The sequence below is a fragment of the Bombyx mori genome, chromosome 6 (assembly GCF_030269925.1).
Source record: "Bombyx mori chromosome 6, ASM3026992v2".
In the NCBI taxonomy this organism is placed as follows: domain Eukaryota; kingdom Metazoa; phylum Arthropoda; class Insecta; order Lepidoptera; family Bombycidae; genus Bombyx; species Bombyx mori.
In genome coordinates this window covers 6,084,572-6,101,989 of record NC_085112.1, presented here as the reverse complement: position 1 = coordinate 6,101,989, position 17,418 = coordinate 6,084,572, and the positions used below count along the sequence as shown (strand labels likewise).

Sequence of the window (17,418 nt, the reverse complement as noted above, 5' to 3'; positions counted from 1 at the left end):
TATAATTTCTAAGCAGGTACCAAATTTGCGATGCAAGCCCGCGAGGCAACATTTTAAATCGTTCCTTTATTGGAACACATCGAATATCCGGAGCAGAATCATATATAAGCTTAGTAGGTAAGAAATATTTTATTTATCCTAAATTTAGTGTCAGTGATGGTTCGCTATAACAGTGTTTATAGATAAATAAATACATATACGTACATAAATAAACTAAAAATTCTTTTAAAGTGTCAATAAGAATTTTACATAGCGATTTTATATAGAAGGTATTTACCAGGTAATATGCAAACAATGCATACATGCGGTAGGCAGCGGCTTGGCTCTGCCCCTGGCATTGCTGACCACCACTGGTAATCAGTCACCATTAGGTGGGCCGGATGATCGTCTGCCTATACGGCAATAAAAAAAATCTTACTAATAGCACTTGTAGTATTTACTACATTAATAAAAAAAAATTGCTACAATAATTGGTAACGAATTAAAACTAGAAAAATATATAAACGCGAAAGTTTAAAACATTACAGTTGTAATGTTTCTAACGATCTCCCTATTAGACGAAAAAACGTTTCACTGTTTAGAAACAAATTTGCATGTGTTAAATACAATTTAACATATTTTAATTGCAATATAAATATATATTGTCTATTGCGGCTTGGCTATACATCTTATTAACCTAAGATGGTCGTTATCGTCTACCTTCTAAGGCAAAGGAAATACATAATTAAAATAACTTTTACGGTTTAATTTGCCATTTTATATTGTCATCCACCGTTTCGAATAGTTTACAGTTTTCGTGGTCTTGGACGACTGAAAACCGATGAAAATACTAAATAAAGAACAGTTAAACATTTCTTATTGCACAATTTTATATCGTTTTAAACTCAGTATGAAGTCTTAAAGAAAATAAATAAATAATAGTTTAAAAAACTAACAAAACACGCTTTTATAGAAAATCCAACTAAAAATAGAAAATAAATTTGAATTAAAACGTGAGGTGCTTTTCAGGATATTATCAAGATAAACCCCACTACTCATATTTGTTCATAAAATATTTATAACTACTGATACCATGCACCCCACGCTTTTTTTACAATAAAATCATTTTTTCTTACACTAATATTAATTCAAATTTATTAAAATTTATTTTCAATTTTTTAGTTGGATTTTCTATAAAAGCGTATTTTGTTAGTTTTTTAAACAATTATTTATTTTTAATTTTTTAGTTGAATTTCAATATTTTCAATATTTTTTTAAAATATTGTATTGTCATCATATTGAAAATAATATTCAAAGATTCCGGTACAAACATACATAGGTACCTACGTCTGAAGCTAATAAAAGCGTATTAAAATACACTTAATTGCCACGCAAAAATATGGTATTATTTATTATATTATGTAATTATTATTAAGCTAGCGTGTTAGCCTAGCGTGTCAAAACGGACAAGACGATTTAATTTGCTATATGCATAGCTTGTGATAACTGCTTCATGTACATTGAACTGTCCATCTACCTACACTACAACAAAAAAACTACATTATGCACCAACATTAGAACAAATGGTAATAATTATCAGTACTCAAAATAATAATAATATTCGTCCTTAATGAATTGTTTTATTGCAAAGATAAAAATGAGATATAAATATAAAAATAAATAATCGCTCAAGTAGAATATAAAAAGGTGAATTGCACTAGCAAAGCTTACACGTCTAATATATCTAATATTCATATAATAAATTTACATTTTTAGTGGAATACCAACAATATCATATCAATCTCGCTTAACATTCATTATCTATAACGACACATTTAACGAAATATTATTAATTCAACAATAAAATGAAATGATAATAAAATACATGAATGTTGATATAGCTGCTCGTAAATATGTTAACCGAGCTTTATTTTATTTTAATAAAATTTATACGTCATTAAGTTCTCTATATTTAGGATATGTTTCTGTAGAGTTCGAAGCAGTAGAATGTGGGCGCATCCGCTAGCTCTCTCTGATAGAGGTGTTTAGCAAGCCGCTCTACTTCGAGAATCATATTTTTTCTGCGGAATTTTAATAAAAAATGGATATTATTACGACTACAGTTTTAGTAAGTTAAAAAAAGTCTCTACAGTATTAGTAAGTTAAAACATGTCTCTAAATTAAACATTTAAACACAACGAAATTAACTACGAAGTTAAAGTTTGAATGTCTCCAAGAGATAATGAAGCTATTTAAAAAGAATGCACTCACTGACTCAATAGTCTCATTCTGTAATGGTTCCACAAATCGGTTGGTTCGTCCACCGCACACAAAGAAAACAAATACTAACAAACACAATATAATGGCCCGGTATCAGTCGAAGACCATAAACTAATAATGGGGGAGAATATGTTTATGGGTTCATGTTTTTGAATACGTTTTTAAACGTACTTTTTTTGTTAATTTAGTATACAGCATACCGTCTGAGAGACCGCACGTTTGTTCAGTTCAATAAGTTAAAACATTTAAATTTTAAAATCTCAAATGTCTCTCCAATTGCCAAAAGGTGTAAAAACGTTACAAAAATTATAGACGCCACCACTTTAGTGTTCAGTTTTTTTTTTTTAATTATAAAATAAAACAACGTGTTTGAAAACTAGTGTAATCTAAATTTCGATTATTATGATGATTCGTGAGATTGACGTGCCCTAATAACATCAGAGAAGGTGCTCGCGACCCATGTATAGGGCACGCCGGCGGCCATCTTGAATAAAATCCATCATAGATGCACAGCTGTGAAGTGATAAATACGAGTCGGACTACTTTGCTGCCGTACCATCGGGCCACCCAACTCTGGTATCTGAAACATAGACGAACAATTGTTAAATGGCGTGTGAAATAAACATTACTAGTGGCCACGCAGTAGTCGAAATTCTACTATAATTAATTGAAATTATAAGTTTAGACAAACACTGCTATAATTCGATAATATAATCACAGTATTCGCCAAAACTGTACTATAGATCAATAATATTAAGACAAACAATATTAATCTATTTTCAATTCAACCACAGACTTTAAGCAATCACAAAAGTTTCCCAATTGACAGTAAACAAAGAGTATATTTTTATGTATGTGTTGTATCTAATACACGGTAGTGTGTGTAATGTTTTCCTTATTGATTAAAAAGTATCTTTTACGAATTATTTAAAAAAAATTAGCGTTGTGCACTCTTTCTCTATATTCTCTATAAGTGTGAGAAATTTCATAGTCCTCCGTCCCCGCAATTTTCGTAAAAAGGGGTACAAAGTTTTTGCTTCACGTATTAATATATAGATAAAGTGTAACATTCGAATTTACTATGTTACATTTTAGAAATTAAATATTGAAATTAAAATTTATTCGAATTTATAAACATAAAATTTTTAATTAATTAAATACGTTTTATTGCTAGACAAGATAAAAATGTTAAATTAAGATCGTTGATCATTGACTTGTTTAGTCCATTTTGAATTTAATAAATGTGTAAGATAAAAACACTTCTAGACAAAAATGTCTCTACGATCGGAAAGTGCACAATGATCAATCGCATTGATATTTAAAAAAGCATAGACATAAAATATTTGCCAATGATTCCATTAAAATTTTTTTTTCGAATGCTTAAGATAACAGTCCACGGCAATGCAGAGATCCGCCAACTAATATCGCAAGCTATTAATTTTTTTTCAAATAAATTCACGATTTAATGGTGTCTAATTTAGTTTTTAAACCCTATGACCTAAGGTTTAATGCGTTGCATTAAAAGTCATTACGGCCTTTCCTGTAGTCTGTGTACCGCCCTGTAATTTAACGAGTCGTGAAGACGCTTAGACTAGCTTATTCGTCAACGATATTCCCCGGTCGCCGCCGACCCATTTAGCTTTATTCGCCGACGACACGACTGTTTACTATTCTAGTAGAAATAAGTCCCTAATCGCGAAGAAGCTTCAGAGCGCAGCCCTAGCCCTAGGACAGTGGTTCCGAAAATGGCGCATAGACATCAACCCAGCGAAAAGTACTGCGGTGCTATTTCAGAGGGGAAGCTCCACACGGATTTCCTCCCGGATTAGGAGGAGGAATCTCACACCCCCGATTACTCTCTTTAGACAACCCATACCCTGGGCCAGGAAGGTCAAGTACCTGGGCGTTACCCTGGATGCATCGATGACATTCCGCCCGCATATAAAATCAGTCCGTGACCGTGCCGCGTTTATTCTCGGTAGACTCTACCCCATGATCTGTAAGCGGAGTAAAATGTCCCTTCGGAACAAGGTGACACTTTACAAAACTTGCATAAGGCCCGTCATGACTTACGCGAGTGTGGTGTTCGCTCACGCGGCCCGCACACACATAGACACCCTCCAATCCCTACAATCCCGCTTTTGCAGGTTAGCTGTCGGGGCTCCGTGGTTCGTGAGGAACGTTGACCTACACGACGACCTGGGCCTCGAATCAATTCGGAAATACATGAAGTCAGCGTCGGAACGATACTTCGATAAGGCTATGCGTCATGATAATCGCCTTATCGTTGCCGCCGCTGACTACTCCCCGAATCCTGATCATGCAGGAGCCAGTCACCGTCGACGCCCTAGACACGTCCTTACGGATCCATCAGATCCAATAACCTTTGCATTAGATGCCTTCAGCTCTAATACTAGGGGCAGGCTTAGGGACCCCGGTAACCGTACTCGTCGAACTCGACAAAGAGGTCGACGTGCAACCTAACCCATGCATCAGCCCGCTGAGTTTCTCGCCGGATCTTCTCAGCGGGTCGCGATTCCGATCCGGTAGTAGATTCATTCGCGAAACAATTGCTCTTGAGTTGTTAGGTCTCCTTCGGAGGCGCTCGGGCAGTTGTTAGCAAATCCCACCCCTCTTGGCTGAGCCTTTGCTCGCCCACCTGTCCTGGTGAAACTGGAAAGGCCTTCGGGCTACCAGTAAACTTTCAATCATAAAAAAAAAAAAAAAAAAAAAAAAAAAAACGCTTAGACTTATTTTCATTTAATATTCAACTAAAAACATTTGAAATCTAAATATACATGTTGAGCACAAACTTGATTTTGAAATAAAAATCATAAAATATTTTATAAAATATTAATACATTTGTACATTACATTTTAAAAATTTCATCAATTCATAATTACATATTTCTGGTGTAATATATTATTTTAGATATTTTACAGTACAGTAACCGGTACCTCAATGATATCATAGAGTTCAAGTTGGATAATACTGATAAATAATGAAGTTCAGTAATATTAGTATTACCAACGAAAGCGCTAAAATGGTAATAAAAAACAGACAATTACCTACGTTATCCAGCCAGCTATTTGCGGCGTTTAGCGATAAAAACTACATTCGTCTTTTCTGATTTTTATTCATGAGAATTATCGCTTCGCTTCGCATGGATGAGCGTCCTAAGGCTGGTTGATATCCGCCGGCAATTAATTATTGCACGATATCCCACACTGGAAGCCCCACAGAGTTTATTTGAATGCTCACGTGGACTGTTCATGTTATTTGCAAACTACAACATGTTTCAAAGACACTGTATTTAGTGCTAATTTTATTATGGAACTAACGACAGTTTAGTCCAAAAAAAAATATTTTGTATTCCTGATGTTCCAATGTGAAACTTTAAATTATGTAGATTGCTGTTATACACAGATGGTTTATCTGCATACCACTATAAAGCTGCATAACTTTAGAAACAACTTAAAGTAATATTTAAAAAAAATTTAAACGCAAAATCCAAAACAAGCCCACCGATTTAATTAAAAACTGAAGTTTTCAGAAGCGTACCTACCATAGTGCTTATTCCATGTTCATATGAATAATCTATACGAAGTAGCTAGAGATATTCATACTCTGTAATGAGGGTCCCGGGAGCGTTTATCATGAATTGAGGAGTCTTTTTTTTTATTGCATAGATGGGACAAGTTTACAGCCCACCTGGTGTTAAGTGGTTACCGAAGCCCATAGACATCCACAACGTAAATGCCGCCACCTACCTTGAGATATGAGTTCTAAGGTCTCAGTATAGTTACAGCGGCTGCCCCACCCTACAAACCGAAACGCATTACTGCTTCACAGCAGAAATAGGCAGGGTGGTGGCCTCTTGTCCAAAAAATATTAGGTTTTGAAAATTACTCTTGTTCCAATATTTGATTCAATTTAAACAGCTAAGTGGCTTTAACCACACGCGATCGAGTAAGGCTTGCAAACACAAAACTTCTTCTATTTTCACGATACTAACCTCTTTCCCGGTAAACTATTAACCATATTTAATTTCGCATAAACTGCACAGAGCGTACACTTCTTATAAATAAAATCACTCTGTCCCTTCTGACAGATTTTTTTAAAGGAATATGGTTCTTAGCTCGCTAACGATAGATCGCATTTTTAAATTCGATTCCTCCTGTCAGGACGGTCGAACAAAACAGAACTTTAATACAGCATACTTTAAGATAAATGTTGTGTGTCCTATAAACTGTGTTTAGGATGTTTCAAGCACATTTTCCAAACATACAGGGCTTCGTGCCGAAACTAGCGTTTTAGAAAGCAATGTATCTTTTTAAACTAAGCTAATCGTGTGGTTTCATTATGGTTCTCGCATAAAACAGCTCTTCGATTATCATTTTTTTGACCATTCTAAGTATTTGAATCATGTTAATTGAAAATGTTAAGTGTATTAAAACAATCTTAAACAATACTCTTTTTATTTTTTATTGGTTAGATGGGTGGACGAGCTCACGGCCCACCTGGTGTTAACTGATTACTGGAGCCCATAGACATCCACAACGTAAATGCGCCACCCACCTTGAGATATAAGTTCTAAGGTCTCAAGTATAGTTACAACGGCTACCCACCCTTCAAACCGAAACGCATTACTGCTTCACGGCAGAAATAGGCAGGGTGGTGGTCCCTACCCGCGCGGACTCACAAGAGGTCCTACCACCAGTAAATTGTAATAATACATTGTAATAACCACTTCATATCAATGTAAGCGTGGATATTGTAGATTCAGCGTTTCCACAACGAAATGCTACGAAAACGTACTTCTCGTTATACTAATAAATCGGAATCTATCTATTTGTTCTTGAAAATTAATCGCCTCATAAACGAAATTCGATAATACGATTCCAAACAAACACGGACTGCCGGATTACATATATTTAGATTTTCTCAAACGCTTACCGGTGAATTTTGAAACACATTTAACCTAAAACTTAATGATAAATCTGTTTTAATTGATTAGTTACGTTAAAGCATGTGCTAACATTTCCAAATTTTTGTTATGTAACAATTAAAATAAATGTTTAATCAATTGAGCATAAAACATCGAAATTATTCAACTAAAAATTACGGTTAGAAGCTAGCACGTGCACGCTAAGCATGGCGTGATTCTATATTTTATTCCTGAACTCTAAAACTAAGCAATAAAGGCGACATTCCCATGAATATCTAATAGCAATACCTACGATGATTGCAATTATCGACACGCAAAGATTTTTTTGTCGCATTTATTTACCATAAAAGATTAGCCGTGTTCCATAGACGGGTCGAGTGGTAGAATCTGAAGTATTGAAGTGAAATGTTCGGATGGGTGGTATAACGTACTAATGAACGTTACGCAGAAGCGGAGATATTCTCACGTTTATTGCACTCTCGCTACTTTTTAATTATCCTTGGTCAATCACGTAGCTAAATTACCACCCGCTACAAATCAGATATCATTCGTCGCGCCACTCATGAATCCGTTTCGGCTCTCCTTCTAACGATCAATAAAGTTTATCACACCATTTCGGTAGGAATCTTTATAATTATACGACTATAAAACTTTATACCGCTCGCTATTGTTGCCGTTTTACCACCTTTAAGGTGAAAGTCAGTGACCTTTCGGTATTCTAAGCATTTCACGATTTCGCACTGAAGACATATATTTTTTGATGGTTCATTTGCTCGAATGCTGTGAACGATCTAAAATAATAGAAGTGAAGTCGTTAATTTATAAAATTGAAATATTCACGGCGGGAATCTTCGGAAAGCTTGCGCCGGCGCCGTTCGTATGATGCATGGGGCCCCACCGCGCACTAATAATTTCCCTTCCAATTTAAGGACTAACGTGCCAAACTATATCCGTCTCCCTCGTCCAGAGTTCCAAACGCCTATTACCTTAACATATAAACATTATTTTTATCAACATTAAGATCTGGCTGTTATCAGATTATAAAAGTGAGAAAATTAAACCTCGGGAATAGTTACATGTAAAAATTTTAATTAATGTAAAAATGTTTTAAATCAATTCCGACGCATTATAATTTAATTAGCATAATATTATTCTTCGAGGCAATTTACATTCGTTTGTCAGAAGCTAACGTTGGAAATTGAAAGATTTTTAAGTATAAAGTAGTAAATAATTAGAAAGAGATGACGATTTGGTACGGTGTTGTTACACATACCAAGGTTATTTAGTCGCTTACTGATAACCCATCTAAAGCTAAACTTCGGTTAAGCATTACATGCGGGTAAAAAAACGACGTTTCTATTATAGAAGGTTGATTTTTTACCGTCCACTGTCCAGTCACACAATCGTAAATTATAATTTATTAGCCAAAGGGACTACGAAATTAAGATATTATCCTTTTCGTATCTATGGCGGCTTGTCTTTGATCAGCTTTAGTTTAAGTTAGACTTCCGAACAAGATAGACGTAGATTACGATAGATTTAAACGCAGTGAAGTGTGTGAGTTTATAGAGCAAGTATTGTTAAGTGTGAACTCATCCTAAATTATGTTGAAGACTTTATATCAATACGCAAAGATGAGAACAATTGAACGCGGTACACGTAGCGCTAAAATATGAAGTGCACGAACAATCGTTTACAACATTCGACAAGCGTTTCTAAACATATCAATTATTGTCAAGCAATCAAGATATGTAGGCCGGCGTTCGTCCTTCGCAAATGACTACAGCACGTTGCTTCAGATGAAGAGCACTCGGCTTTTACTTTTTCACACGCACGAGATACGTATTTATCCGTCTAAGCACGAATGTTGGAATCATCGGTGCTCGCGCAGAATTTTGATGAGAATTTCCTTCTGGACTGCACTCAGCAATTCATAAACATTATACGGCTCGCCGTCATGTTTACAACGGAAAGTGTAATCGCGATCTGTTTGTTAAACGAAATTTATAATGCATTTTAAATTGCAATATTAATGGATCGATGTGTATTTATAAAAATAACGTAGGTAGGTACGTGTTGTGTGTTACAACGTTTCAAAGCATTGTTCTGTTTCGAGTATTAGACGTACAAAAAATGTGTCAGTAATTTTAAGGGGTCAAACTAGCTCGTTATAAATGCGAGCTCACGGCGAGGCGCGGCGCCGCGAAAATATGTAGCCACAAACAAGCAAAACTAAACACGATCTTAGCACTTTGAATAAGTATCCGAAGCAAAACCTGCACTTGCATAATGCAAAACTCTGTTGCTGTAATTTCTGATAGAAACAAAACATAAATTAACTTTCAATTAAGTCCCGTGGGTAATTATTCTATGAATTTTAAGTAAGCTCCGTGTCGGTAGGTAATTTCTTTCATGTGACGCAGACGCTCCCTAAGGTCGTGAACTTGTTTACGTCTATAACATGTTCCGCAAGTCCTATATTATACTTAACTTAACTATGAACTTGCCATGCTCTAGAACGTATCGATGTAAAGTTCAAATCAAAATAAAATAAAAAATGAAAATGCTTTTCATTTGGAATACCTACTTATTAAATTTAAACCATGTAAATAAACATTACCTTCTAAATATTTCAATAATTAACAAGTGTTATTATATTAATAGGTTAGGAATAGATTGCAGGTAGGTAGTATAGCTGTCAGAGAATAGATACTCTTAACACTGCTTTTTTTATGAATAGATAGTTAGTAGACCAAGGATTACCAAGATACGATCTTCTCATTATATTCTATAAACAATCCTATAAATACGAGCAGGCATAGAAAATTGCATTCATTGATCACATCAACCAGGAAAAGTTAATAATTATTAATAAAAGACAGTTATTAGTATAATACGAATCAATGAAATCTGCCTATTTTATCTTGATTTATATTAAGATGCCTATTTATGCCACTGAAAAGAAGCCATCTTTTTGTAATGTTGTGTAATGAAATTCTGTGTTTTATCGAATGAAAAGCAAGGCAGTCAACCTATGACTCCCTGACCCGTTGACCTCGCCTGAAAGTGACTCGCTTTTCTCAATAGCCTATGCTAATTTTCGGGTCAGTTCTGGTTCATGATAATGTCTAACCTATGCATATTCAACGAAGAAAATTACTTAAATCCGTAAATAATTTTAATTTAATTAATTAACATGCAACTTTGTTCAAACTTGATCCATATTTTAAAAGAACATTGCTGTTTTATCTGAATCAGATAAATCAAAGATAAGTAACGTCTCGATTTGGGTTTTTTATTATTATTATTATTAATAAATCTAAGTTTAAATTCGATTTGTGGACACAGGAGAAAGACTTGAAGCATTTGACAAGCTGTACGTATTCAAAAGACGTAAAGTTAAAATAAAATATATTTACCCACATCAATTTATCCACGATCGCGTTGGATAGGCTACATTTGTGCCCCCAGCTAAACAAACATTACGTGTTCAATTTAAGAAAATTGATTAAAGCAATTTAAATAAATTAACAACTAATTTAAAACAAAATATTCAATCCATTAAGAACAAGATTCATCTGCCTACTAGTTTTCGAAGCAAAATGTTTTAAATAAACTGACAATATATTATGCAATTTTATGTCCGTGATAAATGGTTTTATTTAGCTTAAAAATGAATTTATTTGATTTAAAATTGATGATCGGGAAGTGAGCGTAAACAATTCAGTAAGTGATTGCTTTTAGTTTATGCCGACTGGGTTACCGCCACGTAATTATGCCGCGAAATGTGATGGATGCGCTCAGTTTTTAAGGACAATAATTATAAAAGAAGAATTGAGGCTTTAATCTCAAGGTAATGGGTTCTAGTTACCACAGACCGGTTGAACCGTTTGGCTTACCACAATATATTCCATTTTTATTGCTGTATACCCACCACGTGTTTGTTAATAAAATATTCAATTTGCAAAATAAAGCCGATCGCACACTCGGTAGTCGTTGAATTAAGATAATGTTCACACCTGTCTGTTTTAGTATAAAACATCACATCGTGAGCCGAAGGTACTTACGACAGGCTTTTTATGAGTTAGCAGCGAGAACGGCAGACCGATATATTTTGTTGGAACAAACCTTTATTTGTCTCGACAAATTGTTAGTGCCTTTTAATATTGTTGACGATTTTATATGTAAAATTTAATGCTTGTTTCTTCGTACCTTTTGGGTTATTTTTGAGATTGACTTGAAAATTTTGTTGCAATAAATATTTGCACACTATTACAGTGGCATGTCATTAACTCGTCTCAATCAACATCCGTTTTTTCATGTATTTAGCATAGATTATAAGCGTTAATGTGCTAATGAGTAATTATCCCGGCTTACTAGTGTTGAGCGATGCGTTTTAATTAGGCCTTTAGGTGTGAGTGAAATTTATAGTAATGAATAAAAAAACCACAGACTCAAAATGTACCTACTAGTTAAGCGGCAAAGTGTTTGTAAAAATAGCTTATATTAAACATTTACAATCGAACGCTTTCTTTTATAACTCTACGTTATACGTTAAGCCGGTGTCTAAGCTTTTCCCCTATTATTGCATTTACAATTTGGAGCAGCACCTGTTTTATTGTTAACGCACCTGTTCTATTTTCTGTAAAACTTAGAAAACTGTTCGTTTAGAATTTTTCATAAACTAAAGTCTATTTTTTCATTAAAGTTGATTCATTTAAATTCTAGAAATTTTAAAAACATAGTACATAGTAGTTGGGAGGATGATATTAGAAAGGTTGCTGGACCACACTGGATTTATATCGCCAGAGACAAGGCAGAGTGGAAATCTTTGGAGGAGGCCTTTACTTTTTTTTTTTACCTACCTATGCTGATAGCTTTGAGAGGCTATTTCAGCTTACCCTAGCTTGTGTAGGTGAGCTCACGGGGCTCAAACCGGAGTATCTGAGAGGGATCCATACATATATTATATAAACTAAATATACAAAAAAAAAAAAGTAATTGCATGGAATAAAGAGCTTTTTTATTTATTTTATTTATAAAGTCTATTTTTCATTAAAGTTGATTCATTTAAATTCTACGAATTTTAGAAACATAGTACATAGTAGTACAAAGACAGATTCCACCTTTGTCTAAAACCTCATATTAGAACGTCGATTGTCGTTTGACGCGAACTTCATAAAAAATTGAAGCTAGGAACTAGCACCATAAACTCAGGTAACAACTCATTGTGTATTTTACCGTTGACTTTTACAACTGTTTTATTGTCCATAAAACTTGCATAATTTTATGGTCACAGGTGATTGTTGCTAATGAATGAGGAGCTTTTTTTTATTTATTTCACAATAGTATCGTTGGATGCCGTTGGTTTTTTAGAGATAAAAGAAACAATAATTCTCTATGACTTTACTCAGTTAGCAGTATTTTTTTTGTCGTTTTAAAATATTTTAAATGACGCGCATCTCTAACTTGAAATTTTTGTATAAAGAAAAAAACATGCGTATTTAAAAAAATTAATGTAAATTAAAAACGATCCATTTAAAAAGCTATTATTTAAAACATTAAAGTGCATTTATAAATTCACCCTTTACCGGAGGCCATAGATATCTACAATGTAAATGCTACAACCCACCTTGAGATATGAGTTCTTATGTCTCAGTTTGTTTTAAAGTACAACGGCTACCCCACTCTTCGAACCAAAACGCATTACTGCTTCACGGCAGAAATCGGCAGGGTGGTGATACCTACCCGTGCGGACTCACTAGATATTCTACTACCACCCTTAGGACACAATGCGTTATATCTAATATCCTTTAGTGTGGCCCCATCTCTTGAGTATTTCCTTAACAGCATTTCCTCAACTTTCTTTTACCTATTCACAATTTCCCCTTACTAGTACTAATTTTTTTTAAACGTACATACCTAATGTGAACTGGTAATATGACGTCTTGTGCTTTCACAAAGATTAGCACCACCATCCTAATTATATTTGTTGTGAAGCAATCGTGCGTTATTAAAGGGCAGGATGCCATAACGCCTTCTTTTTATTTACCCCTTAAATGGATAAACCAGCTCACAAGTCGCTTGGAGTTAAGTAGTTACTGGAGCTTGTAGACATGACAATGTGAAAGCTATCACCCCCTCTAGAGATAAGGTCTAATTCCTTTTGTATAGTATGACGGATCTCCTTCCCTTCAAACAACGCATTGCTGCTTCGCGGTAGACGTAGGCTGATGCTACCTATCCGTGCTCCCGCACATTTTTTTCCTACCTTTTGGCTAGTAGCCTAAGGGGATTATATCAGCTTCTCGCGGACGGGGATCTCACATAGTAACCTTCCAGTATCTACGCAAATTATAATATATGCTGATTTTAATTGTATTACGAGTTCAAGGTTGGTAAGTTCCTATTTACTATGACCCTTAGTAACATAGACTTAATCAAATTCCAATAAAAATCAATTAGTTGTTTTATCAAACTACATTTTAGTTATTAATATTTTTCATATAAACATACATATTTATGATGTTACCAAGGCGAGCCTCATAACTCATGCGCGCTTTCCATGCTCGTAAAATAAATATAATTCTAATAATTAAGCAATTAACAACATTAAATTTTTGCTAAACAAAAATTTTAATTAAATAATAACATTTTTAATACGTGATTCATAAATCATTTTAATTACACGGCGTTCTAGTGTATGTCTGCCTGTTTCGTAAAATAATAAAATAACAAACTGGTAGACTACGGCGACGACAGTGTAATGACTCTCACGACTCGACCGGAAAGCATTAACCTCCGTGTGTAAGTCCATTGCTTAATTTCTAGAATTACGTAATTTTAATTATTATTTTACTTTTTGCAATCATTACACTTACGTATTAATTAGAAGCGCCAAAGAGATACGCGTTGAACCTTCACAGGCTACGTAAAATAATAAAAAAATTATATTCTATTTGAATGATAGCATTCGTAATGTTATTTCAGTAGAATCTGCGACGATAAGTCATAAAAAAGTTTAGAATTATAGCTACTATTAAATCAAAACAGGTTTTAAAATCGCTATTTTTATTGAGTAAAACAACGATACTGTTAGTTATTACTGAAGGCAGAGAAACGTAAATGTCAAGAAATAATTTATACAAAAAGATTAAAGAAAGTGAGGAAATATATTTTAAAATGTAGTTGTCAGTTAAATATGATGATGCTTAGCACAATATTTAAATGTTGACGATAAGCACCTTAGTCGTTTGTGACCACGAAACTATTGTATATGATTCGCGAATACTGAAAAAAAAAAACTATGATTGTGATAATATTCAATAAGTATTTTATTTCAAACTGATCACGACTAGGTAGGTACCCGTGATGTAGCTAAATTGAGGTGACCTTTTATTTCATTAAAAGCACTCACATTCCACGCGAACGGAATAAATGTACCTAGTTCCTTATGACAAAACTACTTTAATTATTACATTAATCATGAAAAATACAATATTTAGACATCTTCCAAGTTTATCGGTGTATCGTTCAAAACTTTTGATCGACGTCAAACTTAAAATATTATTTTAAATGACGAAATTTTCAATTATAATATAATGTTGATATCAAGGGTAAATCATTTGGTTTAAACTTTGAAAACCTTTAAATTCGTAGAATAGATAATGTAAAGCCAACGCAAGGTTTCATGAACGGGTTATTAATTATAATTAACAATCAACATCGCGCATGAGCTGTGCTGCTCCACGCCCTTGACCTCTTCAGATTAGACCTTTAAATTTTAATAACCTATATTCGCCATTCATCGAAGAAGTAACTTAAAAAAAAAAAAAAACATGTAGGTATGTCTTTATAATTTTAATTCACCAGATCAATTTTCTTTATTCTTCTTTGGTTTGGGAATCCAAGGTTATCCTTTATTTAGAATCAGTTGGGATGTACTTGTAAGTATTGAGCCAGTTTCAAATGATTAACTAATACCCTAGTAGGAGGAAGACAGGAAGAAGATGTGTATATGACCTATCTGATCTCCAATAACTAGATTATGCCATCAAAAAAATTCGAACATTCCTGTCTTTCAACATTAATGATATAAATATATAGTACTACTTAAAGACTTAGGTCTTATATCTGATAGTGGATGTCTGCATTTACGTTAGAGTTGTACCGAAGTCGTCGTGGTCTAAAGGATAAGAGGTCCCGTTCCTTCGTATAGAGCGATGCCACTGTGTCAGTGTTCGAATTCCGCAGACGGACCATTTTTTCTAATGAAATGCGTACTTGACGACAACCCAACCAAAAAAATATTTTTCGTAATTACCTAGTGGTGGTAGGGCGTCTGGTAATATTAATGTGTGATCGGTTCGAAGAGTGGGACAGCCGTTTTATGTCAAAACAGAGGCTTAGAACGCATGTCTCAAAATGGTTGGCGACATTAACGTGGTTGTTTCCTGTGGGCTCCAGTGACCATACACCAGGTGGGCCGTGAGCTCATCCATCTATCTATGCAATAAATAAATAAAAAACTGTCTATAGGCTCCGGTAACAGCTCAAGATCAGGTAGGTGGATTCAACAATAACGTTTCTCACTATCGAGACAATTTCGAATGAAACGCTAATAGCTCTTGACTTAGATATAATATTGAGATTTGTATGTGAAAAATTACTTGAACTACGAAAATTAATATGTTATTATTTAGCGTAAATAGAATTGAAGGCCCGTCTGATTTGAAGATGTTAGCTCTTCCACATCTATAGAACGATTCTTCACAGAGGCTTCCAATTGTTACGTAATATAAGTCGTTAGGATATTTGCCTAGGCTTTAACAAATAATCTAAAAACCAATCTGTAATTTTCTTACTCGTAAAAATATTAGGTATAAATCTTTCCTCTCTTCCTCTTCATTTTCGCTTAAAGTTCTTCACTCGCGGCTAAACATGTTGATGCGTGTGCCCATTGATATTGAATCTGCGACAAACCCGACACGTCATAAATCGCGGGCCCCGTCTCCCATTGTTCCTGACGATGTCAAAGATCAGTAATTTGCCATTGTAATGCCATGGCTTCCACCTTATCCTTGTACAGAGTTACTTTGTATTCAATTACTATTTTAACCGCCAATGTTGAACAAAAAATGATTTATTTGTCTGTATTAGACTGTGGCTTTAAGTCATAAAAACACACATCCTCTTGTTTTGTACGTGTTGGATTTTATTTATATTTTTATTTCATAAGTTTACTTAGTATATTAATTGGTGGTTTAATTCATTTTCACTAACGAAGAGCATATTTACATATCAAACAGTTGCTTTGCCTGTAAACAGTGCGCTCATGTTTTTTTTTTTAACTTAACAATTTTAGCTAAACATGTTGAACATAATTCTTTATTATTTAAAATATGGTTTTTAATGTAAAGATATTAGAATTCACAAATATTATAGAAGAAAGCGCGGCTTGGAAAAATATTAAGCATGGAACACAAATTCAAAAGCATCAGCTTAGTTCGGTGCTGTTACGAGGGTACTGCGATATCCGTTATACCAAGCCGGAGGGCTCGACCTGTTCCGCTTTACTTACTTGCGCAACACCAAACAACTATTATCATTCTGAATGCAGTATTAAAGAAAATCGAATTATGAATCGAAAAAAAATATGTGAGTCTTGTTCGATTTCAATGCAAGCACTGACTTCTTAAATTGTGTTGATATTGATTCGTTACATCTTTACCGGATTACTCCACAACCAGCCTTAAGCGATTTTGTACAAAAATTCAAACATAATAAATATCGTCCTTTTTTTAATGAATAGGAAGGAAGTCAGCCATGAATCGTACAAAACGTTTATCAAACCTCGCCTTGAATTTTCGAATGTCTGTAACTACGTCCGTATTATCTAATGTACGCTACAATAAAGAATGATATCACTCAGTATGAATGTAACTAGAGCGAGTCATTTGAGGCAGTAAAACCGACTGCGTTCGTATTATCGACCGACCGAAATTGTCCAAGTTCAAGGTCCCAATAAAAATTACCCGAGTGAACACAGGCCCCGAAACGTGACGGATTAGATGTAACTTTAATTCTATGATAGCCGATCGAAATCAACATTTGCTTGAGTAATAAATACAAAAGCATAATTTTGTATTTGATAGGGAAAACTGTTTAAGTAAAATTCATTTAAACCTCACGCTGACATGAATATGTAGCTT

At 34.3% G+C, this 17,418-nt stretch overlaps 1 protein-coding gene and 1 long non-coding RNA gene across 4 annotated transcripts in view; one reads left to right on the top strand and one right to left on the bottom strand.

Annotated features, from left to right (window-relative positions):
- Ubx (ultrabithorax) overlaps positions 1–17,418 on the top strand; it is a 145,027-nt gene that overhangs the window by 5,300 nt on the left and 122,309 nt on the right. The gene's annotated exons all lie outside the window — the stretch shown is intronic.
- The window catches only part of LOC134199042 (uncharacterized), a 67,754-nt gene continuing 52,963 nt past the window's right edge, over positions 2,628–17,418 (bottom strand). For both annotated transcript variants that reach the window (XR_009973373.1, XR_009973372.1), the window contains one exon: positions 2,628–2,839. This is a non-coding gene — a long non-coding RNA (uncharacterized LOC134199042). The remainder of the gene's footprint in view (positions 2,840–17,418) is intronic.